Source organism: Silurus meridionalis, chromosome 4 (assembly GCF_014805685.1).
Source record: "Silurus meridionalis isolate SWU-2019-XX chromosome 4, ASM1480568v1, whole genome shotgun sequence".
NCBI lineage: Eukaryota > Metazoa > Chordata > Actinopteri > Siluriformes > Siluridae > Silurus > Silurus meridionalis.
In genome coordinates this window covers 171,182-183,213 of record NC_060887.1, presented here as the reverse complement: position 1 = coordinate 183,213, position 12,032 = coordinate 171,182, and the positions used below count along the sequence as shown (strand labels likewise).

Here is a 12,032-nt window from a genome sequence, read left to right as displayed (position 1 = left end):
AAGTAAATATAAAATAAACCGTATCCTGCTAGCGGGAAAGAAATTCCACCATTAGGGTCCCTTAACTGGTTCCATTGTGTAGTGGCTAACATGATTTTCAAAGCCCTTATTCTCACTCTGGATGTATACAGTTCTTGAAAAGTGGGCAGGGGGACACCGATAAAACTTGATTAAAGTTTATATATTATAAATTGTTACTCAATCCTGAAAATAAATGAACAGTTTTGCATGTTTCTGCATTTTGCTTGTAACAGAAATTGAGAAAAAGCATTCCAAAATTAGAAGCCAAGGCTCCAATGGGGCTCGAACCCAGGACCTTCTGCATGTAAGCAGAAGGTGGAGGAGCAGAAGGTGGAGGAGCAGAAGGTGGAGGATCAAAAAGAACAGGCTGAAGTCCTTTGGACTTTTGGAGACTTTAGAGAATGTGAGAAAATGTATAACTGTGTGTAGATAATCAGGTAAAATATTATTTATGAGTCTGACTTTTTTATTTATTAGTCTGAGTGTGACTGATTATCACGAATCACACAGCACAACTTACTCAAAAGTCTAATGCTGAATGCTTCCTGTTTTTTTTTAACCTAAAGAAATGTAAATGAAGTGATGAACACACTGGATGTTGTTGTTCTGTAGACAGTCACACTGCTGCTGAGAAATCTGGACTGTACTGTGGATGACGGACGTGTAAGTGTTCCTGAGATTTGGGACTGTCCTCACTGCACACGTCATTTATAACTACTGATCCTTACATTTTCCTTCTTTCCCAGTAGCTTGGGGTTTCCTCCCTGTACTCAGCTGGAGTATTTTCTGAATGTGGAGAGCTCTGATATTGCGAACCTCTAACACATTTGATGTGCACTCTTTGCTTTGTGTTTCTGCTCGCTGTCCCGTACAGGTCATGATGGAGAACAGACGCTCAAAAGGCATCGGGTGTGTGACGTTTTCATCTCCTGATGAGGCTCGAGTAGACATCATGGAGATGAACGGCAGGGTGCTGGGCAGCAGGACTGTGTACTTAAGTCCCTCTCAGACCACCCAGGGACGAAGTCACGGCATGAAGGTAGAAACCATCTTGCCTTCAAAACCCTGCCCAGACCCAAGACCCAACGCCAACAAGAACATCCATCCACAGAGTGAGTCAAAGCCGTCCGATTAGTTTTGTGTTAAGTGCAGTTAAAGATTTAAAACAGAAGAGAACTATTCATGTTAGCAAAATGTACCTTCTGATTGGATGCTAACATGAGATGATTGTCTGCATCTACAGATGTTCCAGTTGCAAATCCTGGAAAAGAAAACCAGCAGCAGTGGAACAGGCGATTCACACCACAGCCTCTCAGACTGGACACACAGGAACTATTCTGATTCTATTTCCAGTGTGTTTTATAGAGACCTTCATGATCTGGAGCAGGTTTTGGTCACAGCTGTGTTTGGTCACATGTAATAATTGGTTTAATACTGAGTGATTGATCAGTGTGTATTATTAAAGTCAGCAATGTAAACACACACATGCACTCAAACATTGGATGCTGAATTTGTTCTGTTTTCTGTAGGAATGAGGATTAGATCCTCTATTATACCAGAACCAGTGTACACTTGCAGCAAGTTTCTGCTCTCAGAAAATGACCTTTAAATAAAAGTGCTTCATTGTTCATTCACCAGTGAGACCAGAACCTTGTTAATAAAAGAACACCGCTGTTCTGTTTATATTATGGGATACAGACAGTGCTTGTTATTTCTCATGGTTTTCTACATGAGAGTGATGTAAAGCTCATGTTTTTGCTTTCTGTATCTCCTCACTCACTTCTACAGGTGGTACTGCACAATGGACGGTCCAAAGGCTTTGGATTTGTCTGATATTCCTCTCTGGATGAAGACACTAATGCCATCAGAGAGTTGAATGGAAAGCTGGTGAGCAGGAGGTCACTGTGTATCACTGTGGCTGAGCAGTGGACAGAGAGCAGCCGCCACACCAAGCCCTACCTCCATCCATCCAGGAACATGCAGTGGTTCCATCTACAGCGTAAGTCATACTGTCCTATAATGTCCTACAAAACTTTACTAAACACACACTGTGTACCGGTCAAACACACACATTATGTAAAGTAACACATCTCTGTTTTTCTCTTTCAGGTCATCGTGCTGTCGGTCTGTTCCACTGAATTCATCATTTTATTTATTTTGCTTTTCATTATTATTTCTTTCTCTTTTTTACAGAAATAGTTTTATTACTGTAAATAAATATGTAAATAACTAACAGTAATGAAGGTGTTTCATTATTGATCATTCATAAAATTCCCTCTTAATACATGAGAACTTTCATTAGAACTGAAAGAGACGGTGCTGTGAAAAGAGAACAGTAATAACAGAGTTGTGTTCGTGAAAACCCTGAAACAGATCATGTAAATACACTACTCTGACGCTGACACCATTTATTTAATGGATGAATAAAATTGATCTGAAATAAATTCAAATATTTAAGCTGTAATACTGCACTGTATTTAACTTATTATTATTATTATTATTATTATTATTATTATTATTATTATATATTGTTATAATTTTAAATGTATTGATAGATTTTATTTTGAAACTTTATATTTTGATGTTTTATTTCAGTTAATAAATTTTTTATTGTATTTCATTTGTGTCGGTTTATGTTCTAATCTCTAATATACACTAAAAGCCTTTATATTTATAAATGTGTATTTAAATCACAGATATTAAAAAATTAATAATATGTAAAAAGATCTAATATCTACCAAAATAATCACTCAGTGTTGATTTAAGATGTTTGGACATTTATTCCAGCTCATAAATCCTATAAAACATGCAGCATTAAACATGAACTTCCAGCAGATGAACATCTCATAATACTGTCTGGAAGTGAGAAATGTACAGGTTGTTTTACTCCATACACATGAACTTACTTTGATCAGAAACACAATCATACTCCAAATCAATTAATCAATAAAGTCAATAAAAGAATCCCAAACTGCTGTGTGTCTTGTCCTCGCTATTAATGACGTCATTAGAGCTCCACTACTTCTAATTACCTGCTGTGACAGTGAGCTCTAATACACATCACACTGCCACCTACTGGTCATTTATGATTCTGCAACATTCATAGAGTCACTCCGGTCAACTTCCGGTTCTCAACTCGGATTCACTCGCTTTATACACAGTTTACAGCCGTTTTTATCTTATTTATGACTGTAATATCGCTCTTCTCTCAGGAACAACAGAAAAGCTGTGAAGACATGATATTTTATCCGCTCTTTACCTCTGTAATGTGCGCATGCGCATAGTGTCAGGTTAAGAGACCGGGTTACGTCACAGACGGAGGGCGGGCATCTGCCTGTGACGTCACAGTAAGGCAACGTCTATAATTGGAAACGCGTCTCTGTTTCTCTCATTTCCGAGATTTTTGCTTGTGAGTAAAGAGGCATAAACATGGAGCTCTTCAGAAGGTTGAGAGAGTTTTTTCAAACCAGAAGAACAAAGAAAACTAAGCAGATTGCTGAAATGAAGGAGAAGCTGGAACACATGGAGAAAGTAGTGAAAGACTTGGATGCATTTTCTCTTCTAATGATAGAGAAGATAACAGAAGAGAAAGAAGAAAGCCATTCTGCTACAGACGGTGCAAAAGCTGGAGGCTACTTTGGCTTCTGAGCGAAAGCAGCAGGAACAGGATATAACTGAGAGAAGCCAGAGCTGGGCGAGAGAACAAAAACAACTGGAGGAACGTGTTGCTCAGCTTGAGGTCACTTTGGATCAGACCACCATGGAGCTCCAGTCTTCCCTGAAAATCAATGAGGAACTGGAGAAAACTGTGGACCGTGAGAGAGAGAGCTGGACCAGAGAACAAAAGAAAGTGGAGGAACATGTTGCTCAGCTTGAGGTCACTTTGGAACAGACCACCATGGAGCTCCAGTCTTCCTGAAAATCCATGAGGAACTGGAGAAAACTGTGGACCGTGAGAGAGAGAGCTGGACCAGAGAACAAAAGAAAGTGGAGGAACATGTTGCTCAGCTTGAGGTCACTTTGGAACAGACCACCATGGAGCTCCAGTCTTCCTGAAAATCCATGAGGAACTGGAGAAAATGTGGAATATGAGAGAAAGAGCTGGACGAGAGAGCAAAAGAAAGTGGAGGAACATGTTGCTCAGCTTGAGGTCACTTTGGAACAGACCACCATGGAGCTCCAGGATACTCAGAATCACTGTGAGAAAATAAAAATAGTGCAGAGCAGGAGAGAGATCATTTGATCAGAGAGAAAGAGCGACTGGAGGAACGTGTTGCTCAGTTTGAGCCGCGTTGGATTTTAAAGAAAACAGGAGGATGAAAGAGAGAAAACTAAACTTGACATAGAGGAGAGGAACAACTTACAGCTTCAGACCAACAGGGGGCTCCAGGATACCCAGAATCTCTGTGAGGAAGAAAAGAAGACTTCAGAGAATAAAACAGATCATTATATGAGAGTCCGAGAGCGATGGGAGGAAATTGTTGCTCAGCTGAGACAAGAAAACATTCAAAAGAAAAGGAGAAATAGAAAAAGAAGGCGACAAGAGAAACAGAGAGTCTGAACATGCCTTTTCCTCTTTCTGTTTCTCTTATGGCTATTTATGATAGTTTTACACTTATAGTCAATAGTATAAAGCTGAGTGTAAAGCTATTGTATCTTGTAGATCGTCTCGTCTTTTGATCATTTTTTATTTCTGTCTTGTCAAATCTTTTTTTATCTTTTTTTAAATCTTGATTTTAATCTTTTACTACAAAGAGTCACAATAAACACTAATAACAACCATTATTTTTGTCTTCCTTACAAGCGTATGACCTCCTCATGGATTCTTCCACTTAGTTTATATCCCTCTTGTGGGGCAGGGGGCTGTGGCTCGGGGTCATAATGCTGAGGGGGAGGGAGGTCAGGAGGAGAGGAAACTGGTCCTCAGTGCCACATTGTGCAAAACACCACACACCCTGATAATCTTACACACTTTTTCCGGGTGGTATAGAAGTCTTCCACCTGAGACATCCAGAGCTCCACATCTGCATTTCTGGAGGTGAGGAGCGTCTGAGGGGTGAAGCCTCTGTCACCTGTCATATTATAGACTACATCAGGACAATGTTTACAATTTCTACATGTTGTTAAAGTCACCACGTCCTGCAGCTGCATAGATCACATAGATCCAGGAGCACAGCTGTAGGAATCTAAATCAGCTTATTATTTAGTCATCATCATGGGCCGAGAAATCATCATGGTCCCTGGAGACTCTTTCTCTCCTTAATCTTCCATTGGTGTAATCCTCCAGCAGTGCCATCATGCAGCATTACACACGGGGGTCACCACAGCATTTATATGTTTACAGTAATTACACTGATCATTAACACCTTGGCAAAATCAGCATGAATTAGTGGCATCATCACCAGTGATACAATTTGAAGATGAAAATGTGACATGTGAACACGTTTCTTCATGCCAGTTTTGTCATGAACATCATTATAGTTAGGACTGAAAATGAGAACATAAAGAGAGTAACGACTGTGTGAGAGCGTAATGGCTGCATTTCCAGATTTATTGAAGGAAAATATGTCGTTATTTACACTGTGTTCTGCAGTTATCTAATGGTAGGGATTTGATGTTCTCCTGTATTCCATGCAGTCGGGCATCTCCTCCTCCTGCGCTCCCGTAGTGGAATGTGATGGTGAGACGCCGCTGATTACAAATTTAGAGTGAATTTTATTTAACATTTGAGTTGGATTTTATAAGAAGGTGTTTATGAAACAACTATCACTCAGTACAAACCCAAATAACCTGCAGGATTTCATCTTCATGATCACAACACTTCAAACAAAACATCTACAGTACATACAGGATTCAGGGCCATTTTTCGATATTTATATGTTACGGTAATTTTGTATTATTTATATTAGGAGTCTTTAACGACTCTGTGCATATGTTTAAAAAAAATGACCATGTTACTGTGTGTACAATGATACTAATTGTGTTCATGTATTACAAACACTTTATTAGGAGCACCTATATATTCATATACACTGTGTGTGTGTGTGTGTGTGTGTGTGTGTGTGTGTGTGTGATTATTTGTACAAAGAGTTCCGTCTCATCACTTTCATTATTTTAGATCAAACATGTGCACTACTACTATCAGGTCAAATACAATGTCCTCGTAGGAAAAAAACACCAAAAACAAAGTGTCCAAAAACTTACGACCCCCAGGCTGAAATAGTCCACGCAGAAACAAAACAGAGTAAGAACAGGAGCTTTGAGGGTTGGGATTTGGACTGTAGTTTATGTTAACAGTCTGCTACACTGACTCAGGACTACAGTTTGTATCTGATCATCACTTCACCTCAACATCATTTAGCTGTAATAAATGGACATTTAGTGAAACCCAGATGAGGACGGGTTCCCTCTTGAGTCTGGTTCCTCTCAAGGTTTCTTCCTTATGCCGTCTCGGGGAGTTTTTCTACGCCGCAGTCGCCACCGGCTTGTTCATCAGAGACAAACTTACACATAAAGAACATCATCTTTCTTATTTCTCAGAGACGCCAATGTTTTTACTTGTATGTTCCTTTCTTTAATAATACAGTAATTTCTGTAGCACTCATGATTCTCCTCTGTCCTGCGCTTCAGACATTTTGCCTCAGTGTGCTCTAGTAGTCTAGTAGTGTTTTTAGTCATTTTTATTATTAAAAAAAAGATTTTGCAGGAGACTCCTGAATGATTTTATTCTTCCAAAACCCACACAATCAAGTATTTCAACGACCGCACCCGTATTCACCAATCAAATATTACAAATCCAGCAGTGCCATCATGCAGCATTACACACGGGGGTCACCACAGCATTTATATGTTTACAGTAATTACACTGATCATTAACACTGTGATTCTGGTCGGTATATAAGGAAGTGCTGAATGTGTGATTAGAATCAGCAGTAATGAAGCAGTAATGAGCACAACATCTCTTATTCTTGAAGGCTGATTTATCAAGAGTAATAAATGTGTCAGAAGAACAGACAGCCAAGAGATGAAGTTGTGGACGGGACAGAGGGTCATGAAGCGCCTATAAGAGAATTACATGCTACTTTTTAGAGAATAATGAGGAATGTGGGCGTTACACATGTAGCTGAAGAGGGTTTATCAAGACTGTGTGTGGACTGTGTTATTGGGAACCTCCATGGAACTGCCTGGATTTATTTTTACTGCTTAAAGTCTAATACTTTAACACCACAATCCTGGATTCTGAACTTAGTTTCTTTCTTTATTTGGTATTTTAACTTTGTTATTGGATTTGTTGCTATTGATAATAAATCACAAGTTCACAATAATCCCATTACATGTTTATGTGATTTTATTGTATTATGCAGTAATAATGTGCTTGTGCTGTGTTACACATTCTTCTTCTTCTTCCTCTTTCGGCTTCTCCCATAAGTCTCCATACCCCTCTGTCCTCTACATCTGCCTCTTTCACCCCAACTACCTGCATGTCTTCCCTCACCACATCCATAAACCTCCTCTTTGGTCTTCCTCTTTTCCATTTTCCTGGCAGCTCCATCCTCAGCATTCCCTTACTGATATACCCCATGTCTCTCCTCTGCACATGTCCAAACCATCTCAATCTCGCCTCCTGACCTAGTCTCCAAACGTCCTACATGCGCTGTCCTCTAATAAACTCATTTCTGATCCTATTCATCGTCTTCAATCCCAATGAAAATCTAAACATCTTCACCTCCACCTCCTGTTTTTCAGTAAATGCTATTGTCTCTAAACCATACAACATCTCAGGTCTTACCACAGTCCTATAAACTTTCCCTTTCACTCACAGATACTCTTCTATCACAAATCACTCCTGTCACTCTTCTCCACCCACTCCACCCTGCCTGTACTCTTTCCTTCACTTAGCCTGGCTTCCACTATTTCCTATAACATCATGGTGTGACTGATCAACTTTATTCCCCTGTAGTTATCCTTTTCTCCTTCCTTAGTGTCCAACTTCTCTTACAGCTTTAACGGTCATCACATCTCCTTAACTCGCAGGAGGTCCTGGATTCGGCCCACAGTGTAGCAATCATTGATCCTCATAAAGTGGATAAGATGATCTACTCTAAAAAGCTGGAAAATCAGTTTTCAGCCAACGACCCTGCTTTAGTGAAGAAAGACCTGAGAGACATGGTGCAGTCATAAAAACCTGGAGCTTAACACGCTTAAAACAGTGGAGATGATTGTGGATTTTAGATGAACCCCCCTGCTTTTCCCCCACTCACCATCATGAACAGCAGTGGAGTCATTTAGGTTCCTGGGCACCACCATCTCTCAGGGCATGTAGTGTGACAATTGACAATCGACTCCATTGTTAAAAAGGCTTAAAAGAGGATGTACTTCCTTCACCAGCTTGGTTCAACAGGAGTTGCTTTAATAACTCTCTGGTTCTGCTCAGCTGTAAAATCAGACATCAGAGGACTACAGAGGACAGTTTAGACGTTGGCAATGGTTATCGGTGTCCTCCTGTCCACTTTTCAAGAACTGTATACATCCAGAGTGAGAAAAAAGTCTTTAAAATTTGTGTTAACCACTTTACAATGGAACCAGTTAAGGGACCCTAATGGTGGAATTTCTTTCCCTCTAGCAGGATACGTTTACTTTATATTTACTTTCATTGTGTTTTTTATTTAAAAATCTTGGCCACCTAGCACATGGGACTCAGCTTTTGTCTCTCTCCTTACAGTTTTACGGCCACTTTTGTGTGTGAAGCAGAGGTGATCACAACCACGCTATGGTTTAAAAGAAGAAGAAACACACTCTTACATAATATTTGTTTTATACAAGGTTCCACTGGGAGTCAAACCCAGAACCTCCTGCATGTAAAGCAGAAGTGATGAATCACTACATGGAACCTGTTTTTTTTTGTTTTTTGCATTAAGTGCATTAAGATGCTGGAGATCTTTCACTCGGTGGTCATGAGCCTACTGTGTGTGGTCTTCTGAGGAAGCAGCATTTTACTCAGTAATGTCAGCAGCAGTAATAAACTTATTTGCATGGCTAAAACCATTATTGGGCAAAACCTGGGAACATTTGAGTCAGTGAGTTTTCTAAGTTTAATTTATATTTTTCCAGTTATTTTTTGAGAGAGATGTTTATCTTTATGCACATTGGACATAATCCTTCTCCGCAACAGGTTCCGTAGTGTAGTGGTCATCACGCCAGCTTTACACGCAGAATGCCTTGGTTCGAACCCCAGTAGAACCATGCACTTAATTCTGATTCTACTTGTGGAATGCTGTTACAAGCGCAATGCAGAAAAATGCCATCCTGTTTTTATTTGCAGAATTGTGTTCAAATTTGAGGGAATATCTTAACTTTCTTAACATAACTGGTCACAAAAATATAAACCTTATTCATGTTTGCCAGCTGCATGGTTCCACTGGGAGTTAAACTCAGGAGTTTCTGTGTGTAAATCAAATGTAATGACAACTACATCATGGAACCATACAGTCAACTAAACAGCATTAATGAGCAGAAATATTGATCCAGTCAAAGTGTTTTCCAGATTGCAAGTGTACAGCTTCGAGAAACTTGTTTCCAAATGTACCCTCAGCTTCCTGTTTCCAGTTAACATGATTTTAAGTCCTTTTCAAATTCTGTAGTACATGATTAATTCATTAATATGAGGAAGATCAATCCTCATCATTGATCCTCATAGAGTGTCTAAGAGGAGCTACTCTAAAAAGCTGTACAATCAGTTTTCAGCCAACGACCCTGCTTCAGTGAAGAAAGACCTGAGAGACATGGTGCAGTCATAAAAACCTGGAGCTTAACACGCTCAAAACAGTGGAGATGATTGTGACATTTGAGTCAATGAGTTTTCTAAGTTTAATTTATATTTTTCCAGTTAGATTTTGAGAGATATGTTTCTATTTATGCACATTGGACATCAACCTTCTCAGCAGCAGGTTCCATAGTGTAGCGGTCATCACGTCAGCTTTACACGCAGAAGGTCCTGGGTTCGAGCCCCAGTGGAGCCATGCCCTTGAGTCTCTGATTCTAAATGCCATTGCGGTTACAGGGCCCATGCACGCGATGAACATCAGGTGAGGGTCCCTGCCTGAGATGGTTCCTCCATATGAAGAAGGACATGGGTGAGATGCAACCTCCCTGAACTCGTTAAAAACTGGATATTCTGAGAGAGCATGATGTGGTCCTTCATGGAAAGAAAGTGCGAATGACATTGTAAGAGGGGGACAGACAGGGAGACCTGTTAAGACAGATGTGTTGTTATAGGAGCTTCTGTTGTTGGTCACGCCCAAAGCGATTCCTGTAGTGAAACACAGAGCGAAGTTAGAAAAAGAAACTAATTTAAATGGCTAAAACTATTATTGGGCAAAACATGGGGACATTTGAGTGAGTTTTCTAATTTTAATTCACATTGTTCCACTGAGATTTGGAGAAATCTTCCTATTTATGCACATTGGACATCAACCTTCTAAGTAACCGGTTCCTAAGTGTAGTGGTCATCACATGTTTTACATGCAGAAGGTCTTGGATTCAGCCCCCAGTGGAGCCATGCCCTTGAGCCTCTGATACTAATTTCCTGCTAGCAGGATATTATTACTTTATATTTACTATTATTTGTATTTTTTCAAGAAAAATTAAAAAAAAAAAAATTCTATTTATGCACATCAGCTTTGTCAGCAACAGGTTCCATAGTGTGGCAGTCATCACATCTGCTTTAAACACAGAAGGTCCCGATTTCGAGGCCCAGTGGAGTCGTGCCCTTGGCCTTTTTCTTCTAATTTTGGAATGCTTTTTCTCCATTGCTGTTACAAGCACAATGCAGTAACATGCAAATTTGTTTATTTATTTCCAGGACTGAGTAACAATTTGTGACAAATACATAAACCTCATTTCTGTTTGCTAGCTGCATGGTTCCATTGGTAGTTGAACCCAGGACCTTCTGTGTGTAAAGCAGATGTGATGACCACTACCCTATGAACCCACACAATCACCTGCACAGCATGAATAAGCCGAAATAACGATTCAGGTAATATGTTTCCAGATTGCAACTCTTCAGCTTTGGGAAACTTGTTCCCAATGTACCCTCAGCTTTCTGTTCTGTTTGTTTCTTTAAGGAGAGGAATGTGGAAGGGCAGATGGTGGTAGATTTTTGCTAAAAGTATGGAAATGGCAGTGGTGAACACATTTTAAAAAGGAGGAGGATCATAGGGTGACGTATAAGAGTGGACTGTAAGGTGTTGGCAGGGGACAGTGTAGCTAGACAGCATCGGATGGTGGCCTGTAGGATGGTTTTGGAGGTGAAGAATAAGAGGAGGAGAGTGAGGAATGAAAGAAGAATAAGATGGTGGAAACTAAAGGAAGAAGACTGTAGAATGAGATTCTGGGAAGAGGTCAGACTAGCGCTCAGTGGTGAAGAGGTGCTGGATGATTGGGCAACTACTACAGAAGTGATAAGGAAGACTTGGTACTTGGTGTAACATCTGGAAAGAGAAACAGAGAAAAGAAAAACAAAGGAAAGAAATGTGGTGGTGGAATGAGGAAGTGCAGAAGTGCAGTTTAACAGGATTTTGGAAGGTGAGAAGATGCCTGAGGAATGGAGAAGGAGTGTGCTGGTAATGATCTTTAAGAAAAAGGGAGATGTGCAGACCTGCAGTAACTACAGGGGAATAAAATTGATCAGTCACACCATGAAGTTATGGAAACAGTGGAAGCCAGGCTGAGAGAAGATGTTTTCATCTGTGAGCAACAGTATGGTTTCATGCCGGGGAAGAGCACCAGAGACGCCTTATTTGCTTTGAGAATGTTGATGAGAAGTATAGGGAAGGTCAGAAGCAGTTGCATTGTGAGTTTGTGGATTGTAGAGGACAGAGTAGTATGGAGACGAATGATCCCCTAATGGGAGCAGCCAAAAGAAGAAGAAGGAGTAGTTATGTGTAGTAATGTTAGTTGTATCAGAAGTGTCAAATGCAATAATAATAATAAAATGGGTATAATTGACAGGG

The 12,032-nt window shown here is 40.1% G+C and overlaps 1 non-coding gene across 1 annotated transcript; it reads left to right on the top strand.

Moving 5' to 3' along the window:
- The first annotated feature begins 9,967 nt into the window (after nucleotides 1–9,967).
- On the top strand, nucleotides 9,968–10,040 carry trnav-uac. Its single transcript has one exon. It is a non-coding gene; the product is annotated as a tRNA-Val (tRNA).
- The last annotated feature ends 1,992 nt before the right edge of the window (nucleotides 10,041–12,032 follow it).